Source organism: Arachis hypogaea, chromosome 16 (assembly GCF_003086295.3).
Source record: "Arachis hypogaea cultivar Tifrunner chromosome 16, arahy.Tifrunner.gnm2.J5K5, whole genome shotgun sequence".
NCBI lineage: Eukaryota > Viridiplantae > Streptophyta > Magnoliopsida > Fabales > Fabaceae > Arachis > Arachis hypogaea.
The window spans coordinates 82,421,761-82,434,882 of NC_092051.1; positions in this window are offsets into that span (position 1 = coordinate 82,421,761).

Here is a 13,122-nt window from a genome sequence, read left to right on the forward strand (position 1 = left end):
ATCTTCCGACGGTCATAACTCTCTCATTTTAAATCATTTTTCACCCGTTCTTCGAACGGCATGGACATCCCGGATCCAATTTCATTTCTAAACAGATTTGGCACAAATCAAAGATCCGTAGTCCAAGTTATGTCCCGTCAAAGTATGCCCAAAAACCATATTTTTATTCAAAACCACAAAGTGCCATTTTCAAAACAAGCCACTTTCAACTCTTTTCAAAATCAATTAAAACATGCCAATTTCATCCCTTTTCTTTGAAATCAATCAAAGTGTACCAAATTCAACAACAAGCCATCCTCAACTCACGCATTGACATTTTACCAAAATTCTCAAAACTACCTCCAACCATTTTAACACTTCTCAATCAAAAGGCCAAAGGATAAACACAATATTATGTCATACATCCTTCTCATCCCAATTTCTAACAATATCAATTTCCAATCAACCATCATTATACATAATCATCATACTCACCAACAATATGGCACCACCCATCAATTCAACCTCAATCATTCATCAAGCATATATCACAACATGCATTTTCTCACATATCACACAATCAAGGCATCAATATTCATAATCACACATATGATCACATCATATATCTCAACCATTCCACAACATCATCAATTCAATGCCTATCTTAGGGCCTCTAGCCTAAGTATTTCCTACCACATTACATATTAGATACGGGAAACCGAAACCATACCTTAGCCGATTTCCCAAGCTCAACTGGAGCACTTCCAAACCACTTGTCCACAAGCTCTCAAGGTATCAACACCTCCAAGAACAGATTTTATCACACAAAACCCTCTTCCAAGCTTTCCAAAATCACCAATCAAGCTCCAATATTCACATATACACAACCTAAGCCACAATCATCATACCCATACACAACATCTCAATACCCAAACATCATAGAACAACAAATCACACTAGGGTTGAGAATCTTACCACACCCAAGATCCAAGGAGACAAGATTAACCTTCTCCTTCAAGAGAGTTGGGTCCTATAACATCAAAGAACCCAAAATCTTAACATTTTTGCTCATGAAACTCGAAATCAAGGGCTGGAATTTCGAACAGTAAAACGTGGCTTACCTCAAGATTGATTGTATGGGTTTTGTAGAGCTGTCCGCGGTGAACGCGTGGCCGCAAACGGAGCGGCAATCGGAGCTCTAGATCAAAAGTTATGGTGGTTTGAAGATCAAGTGAGAGAAGGAAGTTGAGAGAGTGTTCTTCCCCCTTCCATCTCAATTTTCAGCGTGTTTTGGTGTTGTGTGAGGAGAGAGAGTGCTGAAAACTAGGGTTTTGGTTTAGTTATGTTGGGCCAAGGGCCCACTTTGGGTCCGGTTGGACTGGTTTGGCCCGTTCGGTCCAATCTTGGTCCGATTTCTATAAAATTAGTACCGAAATTCTCGTCTCAATTTCCTCTATCATATTAAGCCATAAAAATAATATTTTTGACTTTCTAGAATAAATTATCATTTATGGGTTAATTAGGCGTTAATTAACCGGGTCTTACATTCTACCCACCTAATTGGGAATTTTGCCCACAAAATTCAAATTCAATTACCTGAGAATAAATGCGGATAATCCGTTCGCATCTCCGACTCAAGTTCCCAAGTGTGTTCCTCATCACCGCCTCGATTCCAAGCTACTTTGACTAATGAAACCTCTTTTCCACGCAACCGTTTGATACTAGTATCATCAATTCTGACTGGAGCCACTGGAAGCGTCAAATCTTCTCTTAACTGAACCGATTCAGGTTCTAACACATGGCTAGCATCAGGAGTGTACTTCCGAAGCTGCGACACGTGAAATACGTCGTGCAGGTTCGAAAGATGAGGTGGTAGAGCCATCCGATACGCCACCGGCCCAATCCTCTCTAGGATCTGAAATGGACCAATGTATCGAGGATTCAACTTCTTTGCTTTAATCGCTCTACCTACTCCTGTGGTCGGAGTAACCTTAAGGAAAACATGATCTCTTTCTTCAAATTCCAAGGGCTTCCGCCTCTGATCGGCGTAACTCTTTTGGCGACTCTGCGCCGTAAGCATCCTATCTCGGATTTTCTTGACTTGTTCAGTGGTCTCAGCTATCATTTCCGGCCCCAACAAGCCTTTCTCTCCAGCTTCATACCAACATAGTGGAGATTGACATTTTCTCCCATACAAAGCCTCATACGGAGCCATTCCGATGCTCACATGGTAACTATTATTGTATGCAAACTCTACTAACGGCATATACCGATCCCAACTCGCCGGTTGGTCCAAAACACAAGCTCTCAACATATCCTCTAGTGTTTGGATCGTCCTCTCGGATTGACCATCTGTTTGAGGATGGTACGCTGTACTCAAGCTTAATCGAGTTCCAAAAGCTTTCTGAAATGCACCCCAGAACCTCGAAGTGAAACAAGGATCTCTATCAGAGATTATAGTAGCAGGTACACCATGGAGTCTCACAATCTCCTTTATGTATAACCGAGCTAGCTCCTCAAGGGTGTAAGTCATCCGAACGGGTAAAAAGTGAGCTGACTTCGTCAGTCGGTCCACGATCACCCAGATAGCATCAAAACCAGTCCTAGTCCTTGGCAATCCCGACACAAAGTCCATTGCAATACTTTTCCACTTCCATTGCGGAACCTCTAAGGATTGCAACATCCCGGAAGGTCTTTGATGTTCAATCTTTACCTTTTGACAAGTTAAGCACTTTGAAACATATTCCGCCACATCATTCTTCATACCCAGCCACCATAACATCCCCTTTAAATCATGGTACATCTTAGTACTTCCCGGGTGAATGGAGAATCCACTTTTGTGTGCCTCCTTTAAGATATCTTACCTCAAAGTGCCAACATCCGGCACAATGATCCTACCCTTGAATCTCCATAACCCGTCTTTTTCTTCCGACACTCTCCACTATTTTCCTTGCTCGATAGCCGGTAACACCTTCCATAACGCTTCATCGTTTTCATGAGCCTTTAGGAGTTTGGACTTAAAGTCACTTGAGATTTCTAATCGGCTCAAACACAAGGTTCCAGATACTTCTCGAACACCAATTTTTAGACTCTCGAATCCCTTGAGCAACTTTTCCTCTTGAAGCATCATCCAAGCCGTATATAATGACTTCCGACTTAACGCATCCGCCATTACATTTGCCTTTCCTGGATGGTAATTCAACTCAAAGTCGTAGTCCTTTAATAATTCCATCCACCTCCTTTGCCTCATATTAAGCTCTTTCTGATCAAAGAGGTATTTCCAGCTCTTGTGATCGGAGAAGACTTGGAAATTAACCCCATAGAGATAATGCCTCCACACCTTCAAGGCAAACACGACCGCAGCGAGTTCCAGATCGTGCGTAGGGTAACTAACTTCATGAGGTCTTAACTGTCGTGAGGCATACGCCACCACATTATGATGCTGCATCAGCACGCACCCTAGGCCCTTTAACGACGCATCACAGTACACCTCAAAAGGCTCGTTCGGCTCATGTAACACTAACACAGGTGCAGTGGTCAACTTTTCTTCAATGTCTGAAAGCTCTCCTCGCACTCAGGAGTCCAAACAAACGGAGTGTCTTTGCGAGTTAACTTTGTCAACGGTAAAGCTAATTGCGAAAAGCCTTTGATGAACCTTCGGTAATAGCCAGCTAAACCCAGAAAACTCCTTATCTCAGTTACTGTGGTTGGTTGCTTCCAACCCATCACAGCTTCTACCTTAGTTGGATCTACGGCTATTCCCTTCTTACTCACCACGTGACCCAAAAACTTCACCTCATCCTTCCAAAACTCACACTTAGACAGTTTCACATAGAGTTTCTTCTCCTTTAAAATCTGCAACACGGTCCTCAAGTGTTCTGCATGCTCTTCTTCAATCTTGGAGTAAATCAGTATGTCGTCAATGAAGACAACAACGAATTTATCCAGAAACGGACGGAATACTCTATTCATTTAATCCATGAATACTACAGGAGCGTTCGTCAATCCAAAGGACATTACAGCGTACTCGTAATGACCATAACGAGTCCTGAAAGCGGTCTTAGGGATATCCTCACCCCTCACCCTTATCTGGTGATAACCGGATCGCAAATCGATCTTAGAGAAAACCCCAGCTCCTTGTAACTGATCCATGAGATCATCAATCCTCGGCAATGGGTACTTATTCTTTATTGTAACCTTGTTCAGCTGCCTGTAATCCACACAGAGCCGCATACTTCCATCTTTCTTCTTCACCAGTAACACTGGAGCACCCCACGGGGAAACACTTGGTCGAATAAAGTTCTTACCCAACAATTCCTCTAACTGAGACTTTAGCTCGGCCATCTCTAATGGTGACATTCTATAAGGAGCACTTGAGATTGGTCCCACCCCAAGCACCAACTCAATAGCAAATTCGACCTCTCGGTTAGGTGGAAATTCCTCAATATCATCGGAAAACACTTCTGGAAACTCACACACTACCGGAATCTGATCCAACCTTTGATCATCACCCGAAACACCCGCGGTTAACAACAGGATACCCTGACATTCGATTCCAGAACAGTTCACCATCATCGAATTCAAGTAATAATTATTCACCACAACCGGCCCTTCTGTATCCTCCGGCATAAAGTACACCGACTTGGTAGAACAATCAAGCAGGACATGGTTTTCGGATAACCAGTCCAATCCCAAGATAAGATCAAGACCGATCATCGGTAAGCAGATTAAATTATGGACAAAATCACGCTGCTTGAACCTAAACGAAACTTTCGGGCATCCTAGCCTAGTTACCATGGCTTCATGGGTAGCATTATACACTTTTAAGTCATAACCTAAGGTTACGATCTTCAATCCTAATTCATGGGCTTTCTCAAATGCAATAAATGAATGCGATGCTCCCGAATCAAATAAAGCATTTAAAGTTTGACCAGCCATTTCACAGTTACCTCGAATGAGTGTCTCGGATCCCTCTGCACCCACAGCTGAGGTGGTGAACACCCGACCAGTCTGTTGTGCTTTCCCAGCACCTTGCTTTTGCTTCTCCAGACAACTTGCGGCTTTATGCCCCGCCTTTCCACAATTGTAGCACAAACCCCATCCGGCCTTGCATGGTACTCCCGGATGGTGACTCCCACACCTAGTACAAGCTTGATCATTCTGAGGCTGCTTCCCAAACCTTTTTCCTTGGGAGTAGTTATTGTTGGGCCTCCTAAAAGAACCTCCCCTCTTGAAGGGTGGACCTCTAGGTGCAAAGCTCTTCCCTCGGTTTTGTGGAAATGATTCCTTGTGATTTCCTTTCTCAGTGGCTGCCCTCTTCACACACTCTTCAGCAACCCTACAGTTGTTCACCAATTCGGAGAAAGTCCTAATCTCCATTGGCCCCACCGAACCGAAAATATCACTCCGGAGTCCTCCTTCGTACTTAACACACTTCCATTCCTCATATTCCACCGGAGTCCCTTGACACATACGAGAGAATCTGAACAACTCCTCAAACTTGTCAGTATACTCAGATACGGACATAGTACCCTGCTTCAGCTGCAACAATTCAAGCTCCTTGGCCGTCCTAGCAGAAGTCGGAAAGTACTTCTTATAGAACTCCTCTTGGAAGACATCCCAGGTGATATAGTCATCACCCTGCTGCAGGAGGCGTCGGATACCCTGCCACCAATGCGACGCTTCACCAGTGAGCAAATAGGTAGCGAACTCAACACGCTGTCCTTTAGGCACCACCTGCGCTTGTAGTGCTCGCTCCATAGCCTGAAACCACGTATCAGCTTCAGTCGGGCTAGTAGTTCCCTTGAACTTCGGTGGATTAACCTTCAAAAAGTTCGCCAGTGTCATCGGGCCTTAAACTCCACCTCCGTTATTACCATGGTTATTCATCTGTTGACCAAGAGCCTCAGCAGTGGCTTGCATAGCAGCAGCCATATTATTCAACACAGTCATAAAGTTCACCGGGTCATTCGGGTTAGTCTCCGGCGCACGAGCATTAGTACGACCTCTCCCACGACCTCTACCGCGTACACGAGGCGCCATCTGGTCCCTATACACACCAAACAATCGATATTAAGTTGATCAGTCTCAATATCGGAAGTGTAGTGCTTCAAAGTCCCAAATACATGCTCATGAACGTTTATGCCAATTATATCAAGCAGATATACTAGTAGCACATAACACACACACACAGAGAATGCACAGAAGCATAGTCAGTCCATTCCTCAGGCTCTACAGGAACGAACTGCTCTGATACCATAATGTAACACCCTACCATACAGAGTCTTATGCTTAAGTCATAATTCAGAGATGACAAGGTATTACGACCTCTAAAACCAAAATTTAGTACGTTTAGTAGTATGAATAATTGATTATAACTAGGAGCCTTTATAGAAAAAGGGGTAAACAAAAACCGTAACTCGAAAGCGCAACACTCCGATCGATAACGTAACGAACAGGGATAAGCTAACGCGAGATCATATATATACAAAGGAGTGTCAAAAACAGGAATATCAAGACTCAAAATCCGGCCGCGAAGATAACTGGCCTGAGCATAGCAATATATACATATGATAAAATAAGGGAAACCCCAAAGGAAACCCAAAGGGACACAAATACAGAAAACCTATTCTCCAAAAATCACCTCTAGAAGGAGTCATCACAGTTTGTATTATTTAATGGAGATAAAAGTATCTAAACAAGATATATAAACCAAAACAGAGCCCCGAGAACAAAGATCTTCGCTAATCCAGAAGTCTCCAGCATGCCTCAACGAGAAGCCTCGCGTCCTGCATCTGAAAACCACAAAATCCGCATGGGTGAGAACCAGAGGTCCTCAGCATGGTAACAGCTTCCACATATATAATACATAATAATAGAGGAAAGCCGAAGGCAATCCTAGAACTTCCTCCAGATAAAATCAAAGCTTATAAACAAGCTAAACCATAAGTGGCAACTGTCTAAAGATTCTTCAGTCTAACTAATACTTTCCTTTCCAATTCCTTCAGACCTCCCAACCACCAGCAGGAGTATAATATAGCAAACACAGTTATATCAGACAAGAGATTTACAAATAGGAACAGATAAGGCATTTAGACAATTAGCAAGTAATATGCAGTCAAATAGGCAATCTCAAACAATTCATGTAGTATGCTTATGATGCATGCCTGTCCCTAGTGGCTGATGATATCATCTGTCGGTTATAGAGCCAACCCGACAAGTCCTGGTAGCTAACCATTGGACTGTCCCTCTGTCGTGCATCCCCAACTCGAGTTATACTCATCATAAACTTGATCATAATCATGATCCATATCCATCACCCTTACTGGTGAATATTTATCCATCACCATCACTGGTGAATATTTATGGGGGCGAGCTCATCCGGGCCTTTCACAGTGCCCGGCCACACTTACGACATTGGGTTAACAGAGCTTCGAGTCTCAACCCGGAGCACATGGTGGCTAGCCATTGCTACTACCCAGGGAAACCCTCATCTCCAATGGTGGAAGTGCAAACATTCACAATTCATTCAATAGCATATATGCATTTATACTTAGCCATAATCATGGCTCCGCCGTAACACGGCAATAATCTAGCCATCCGGCTCACGGTTAAATCCATAACCGGCCAATTCATTAACAATTACGGACCCTCGGCCCATGGCATAACAAGCACTTCCACCGCCATTCTCCGCATCTCACATAATCATCTTTGATCCTCAATGATCATTCATTTTTCCCTTGCTTCACTCGCAAGTTACCACATTCACTAGCTCCTTATCTCATAGCTAGGCATATCATAATGATTCAAGACATAAGTGGTGAGATCAGAGGCTTAGAAGTATGAAATTTGGCTTTTAAAACTCAAAAATCAACTTTGGAATGAAAACAGGTCCACGCGTACGCGCACTCCACGCGCACGCGTGGATGATGCTTTCTCGAAGAACGGCGCATACGCGCCAAGTGCGCCTATGCGCGAGGGGTCATTCTGCTAAAAATTTTCTAAGTTAAAAGCTGCAGAATTCACAGATTCAACCCCCAATCTTCCGACGGTCATAACTCTCTCATTTTAAATCATTTTTCACCCGTTCTTCGAACGGCATGGACATCCCGGATCCAATTTCATTTCTAAACAGATTTGGCATAAATCAAAGATCCGTAGTCCAAGTTATGTCCCGTCAAAGTATGCCCAAAAACCATATTTTTATTCAAAACCACAAAGTGCCATTTTCAAAACAAGCCACTTTCAACTCTTTTCAAAATCAATTAAAACATGCCAATTTCATCCCTTTTCTTTGAAATCAATCAAAGTGTACCAAATTCAACAACAAGCCATCCTCAACTCACGCATTGACATTTTACCAAAATTCTCAAAACTACCTCCAACCATTTTAACACTTCTCAATCAAAAGGCCAAAGGATAAACACAATATTATGTCATACATCCTTCTCATCCCAATTTCTAACAATATCAATTTCCAATCAACCATCATTATACATAATCATCATACTCACCAACAATATGGCACCACCCATCAATTCAACCTCAATCATTCATCAAGCATATATCACAACATGCATTTTCTCACATATCACACAATCAAGGCATCAATATTCATAATCACACATATGATCACATCATATATCTCAACCATTCCACAACATCATCAATTCAATGCCTATCTTAGGGCCTCTAGCCTAAGTATTTCCTACCACATTACATATTAGATACGGGAAACCGAAACCATACCTTAGCCGATTTCCCAAGCTCAACCGGAGCACTTCCAAACCACTTGTCCACAAGCTCTCAAGGTATCAACACCTCCAAGAACAGATTTTATCACACAAAACCCTCTTCCAAGCTTTCCAAAATCACCAATCAAGCTCCAATATTCACATATACACAACCTAAGCCACAATCATCATACCCATACACAACATCTCAATACCTAAACATCATAGAATAACAAATCACACTAGGGCTGAGAATCTTACCACACCCAAGATCCAAAGAGACAAGATTAACCTTCTTCTTCAAGAGAGTTGGGTCCTATAACATCAAAGAACCCAAAATCGTAACATTTTTGCTCATGAAACTCGAAATCAAGGGCTGGAATTTCGAACAGTAAAACGTGGCTTACCTCAAGATTGATTGTATGGGTTTTGTAGAGCTCTCCGCGGTGAACGCGTGGCCACAAACGGAGCGGCAATCGGAGCTCTAGATCAAAAGTTATGGTGGTTTGAAGATCAAGTGAGAGAAGGAAGTTGAGAGAGTGTTCTTCCCCCTTCCATCTCAATTTTCAGCGTGTTTTGGTGTTGTGTGAGGAGAGAGAGTGCTGAAAACTAGGGTTTTGGTTTAGTTATGTTGGGCCAAGGGCCCACTTTGGGTCCGGTTGGACTGGTTTGGCCCGTTCGGTCCAATCTTGGTCCGATTTCTATAAAATTAGTACCGAAATTCTCGTCTCAATTTCCTCTATCATATTAAGCCATAAAAAAATATTTTTGACTTTCTAGAATAAATTCTCATTTATGGGTTAATTAGCCGTTAATTAACCGGGTCTTACACGGACACTCAAGGAATCCCCATGGCTTCATGTGGACAATCTAATGAAGAACGTAGCATGAAGGAGACATTAGAAACTCCGGTAGACAGTAAGGAGCATGAATTTGTACTGGAACAAGTGGAGGAAGCCGAAATTATTGAAGAAGAAGAAGTGGTTGAAGACTTGGGAGATGCTGAACCTCCATGGGAAAGTCAAGACATAGAACCTCCTTCCAAGACGGTTGCATTTGATGTTGAGGAGGGTGTACAACCTCCAAGGCATATCGTAGTTGAAGACATGGAAGAGGTTGGTCAAGAGATGGAGATTACAGAAGAAGAAGCACAGCCTCCCATGCCCTTGGTGAGCAATGAAGAAGAGATTGAATTGGAAGAAACTTACAAGGAGGTGGAAGTTGACAAGGAAGAACTCAAGGGACTGGAGCTGGAAATCACCTTGCCAATGCTATTGGAGACCTCTCCCCCAAAGCCATCACCATCCATTCCTTCATTCAAGTGGGTAAATCTTTCATCTCTAAGTTTAATTAGCTCACTTGAATATGCTTTACTTGAAACAGATGATCAGCTTAGAGCTCTTTGTGGCATTAAGCATAAAAGGAAGATGGTTAGTAGTTGGAGTTGTCATGCAAGGTTCAACATGGTTGTGTGCTCAAAGTTTAAATGCAAGGGTTGGTGTAAAGCTCAACTGAATGGGTCTAGAAAGTCGTTTGGACGCTTTACTGAGAATTCTAAAGCTGAACCACCCGGATGGAATCATGATAATCAACTTGAAGACGGGTGTAGAAACAAGATTTGGGATCCCGGAGGATATTGGAATCACAAACATTGGTGGAGATTCCTGGATGAGTTCAAGCATAAGCCACCATAACAGGAAGCTCATCAAATGTCCAACTTAAGGACTTCAACTAAAAGTGCTAGGTGGGAGACAAACCACCATGGTATGATCGTCCCTTTTTCAGTTTTAATTCTAGTCTGTTTTGTTTGTTTTTGAGTTTTGATTGGACCTGGAATCATGCATAACGTTCATATTAGCATTGCATTCTGCATACTGCATTATTAAAAAAAAAAAGAGAAAATCACGCACGCGACACGGCAGCGTCGCTGACGCGTCCGCATCACCAGTGCGTTTTGAAGAAAAGAGAATTGGACAGAGAGTCACGCGAGAGCGTGGCTGGAGGCGTGCCTTTTGCAAAAAATTGATCCACGCGACCGCGTCGATGACGGGTCCGCGTCATGTGGGAAAAATGCCTCCCACGCGTCCGCATCACCCACGCGAACGTGTGGCCCTGTGAAATCGACGTAAACGGGTGTATGGCAGAGAGTTGTGATGGAGTGGGGCTGGAACCATGCTAGAAGCCCAAGCCCTACCACGCGAACGCGTGCCCCACGCGAACGCGTGCCCCACGCGTTCACGTCATTTTTAAAAGAAAGGCCATTCACGCGATCGCGTCAACCACGCGACCGCGTCACCCAAAAATTTGGCAAAAAGAGTTTCGAACAGAGAGTTACGCGAACGCGAGGCTGCACTCGCGCCAATCGCACAAATCAGGCCACGCGATCGCGTGACCCACGCGTCCGCGTCGCCTGCGCCACACAACTTATCCAGATCAGCGCCAATTAACTTGTCTTTTCTTTTTTCTTCTTTCTTTCTTACTTTATTTCTTTCACTTCTCATTCTTTTTCACCTTCATTCTATTTTACTTAATTTACTTGTATATTTCATTCATTGTATTTTAAATTTGTGCATATTTTTATTTTTCTTTTCTAAATTTATTATTTTACCATTGGTGTTAAATATTCTTATTCAACAGTTGCATCCTTTCTTGAATTATTTTGGTGCTTAGTGACTTGTTTTACACTGTGGGATGATATTAATTATCTGCCAATGCCAATCTTTTATGATACTTGCACTTCATTTGCATTGACATGAACTTATATTGATATTTTTATTACCCACACTCCTCCCCTTTGTTGCAAATTTTGCACCACTGGTATGCCATGTGCTTCTATTGTTTTCTCACGTACATGTTGAAGCTTACATGTAAATGAGCTCCTTATTATCTGGCATTAACACCCATATTTTATTTATTTTCTATCTTTTTTTTGGGTTACTTTTCTTTCCTTTTTCTTTCAGGATGGCCACCAGGAAGAGAACCGGAAGACGTTTACATAGGAGAGACAAACAAGTTCCTACGCACATTCCTTGATGAGAAAAGCGTCAGTTGAAGCAACCCATACACTTGCACATCTTAGCATGCACCGAGGACGGTGCAATATTTAAGTGTGGGGAGGTCGATACCGATCTCCATGGGTTAGTTACTCTTCTATCTCAACACCAATATTTTATTTTTTTTTGTTTGTTCATTGTTGCATTTGTATATTTGATTGCATATTTGTTTGATTTTGTGCATTTAGTTACTACTTGGTTGAAGTAATATTTTTTTTTTCAAGAAATTTTTATAGTATTTCACTAATTTAAATTGAAAAATTTGTGTTAAACTTGTTTGAAAGTTGTATTTGGAACATGATTTTTTTTTAGCCAAAGAACACACAACCTGTGAGATTTTGAGCTTATTTATATGGTTACATTATTTAACCATAAATATTTTATTCTTGTATGTTTTCTTCTCTATAATTGCAATCTTTACTTTGTTCCACTCTATATGTCCATTATTTAGTGTATTTACATGCTTGCATATGATTGAGGCCATTATTTGTTATTAGCTCACTTATCCCAAATAAGCCCACCTTTTACATCACCCTTGTTAGCCACTTTGAGCCTTTTATCCCCATTTATTCTGTTTTATAACTACATTACTAGCCTTAAGCAGAAAAATAAAATAAAAATCCCAAGTTGAATCCTTGGTTAAGCTTAAGATAGATATTGTGTATAATTTAAGTGTGGAGAATTTTACGGGAACATAGGATGATAGAAAAAAAGCAAGAAATTAAATTGAATGAGTTATTTGAAAATTTGGGAAGCATGCTCATGTGAAATCAAAATAATTAAATTACCATGTGCATTAAAATATATATATTAAGTAATTAAATAAGGAGATACAAAAAAAGAGAGAGAGAGAGAAAAAGAAAAATAATATTACCCCAAATGCAAAATAAAAATAATCAATGCACATGGGACAAAATTCAAAAATAAGTTTGATACATGAGCATGTAATATAAAAGTGGGAAAAATTTGGGTAGCTAGGTAAAGCATTTTTAAATTATATAAAGTGTGTATATGTTAGGTGAGATCTTAGACTAATCAAGGATTCACTTTGTTAGCTCACTTAGCCTTATATATATATATTACCTCAGCCCCATTACAACCCTGAAAAGACCTCATGATGTTTGCATTGGTATACTAAATAATTGTTGATTGATTAGATGAAGAACAAAGTTTAGAAAGCATGATTAGAGAAGAGTAGAGTGAATTACCCTATACACTTGAGTGATTAGAGTGCATATACACTACCAGTGAGGGTTCAATGCTTAATTCTATGTTCCTGCTTTCATGAGCTATCTTCTTACAAGTTTACCTGTCTTTTATTATATAATTTGAATTAGTGAAATCTGATTTATGTATGT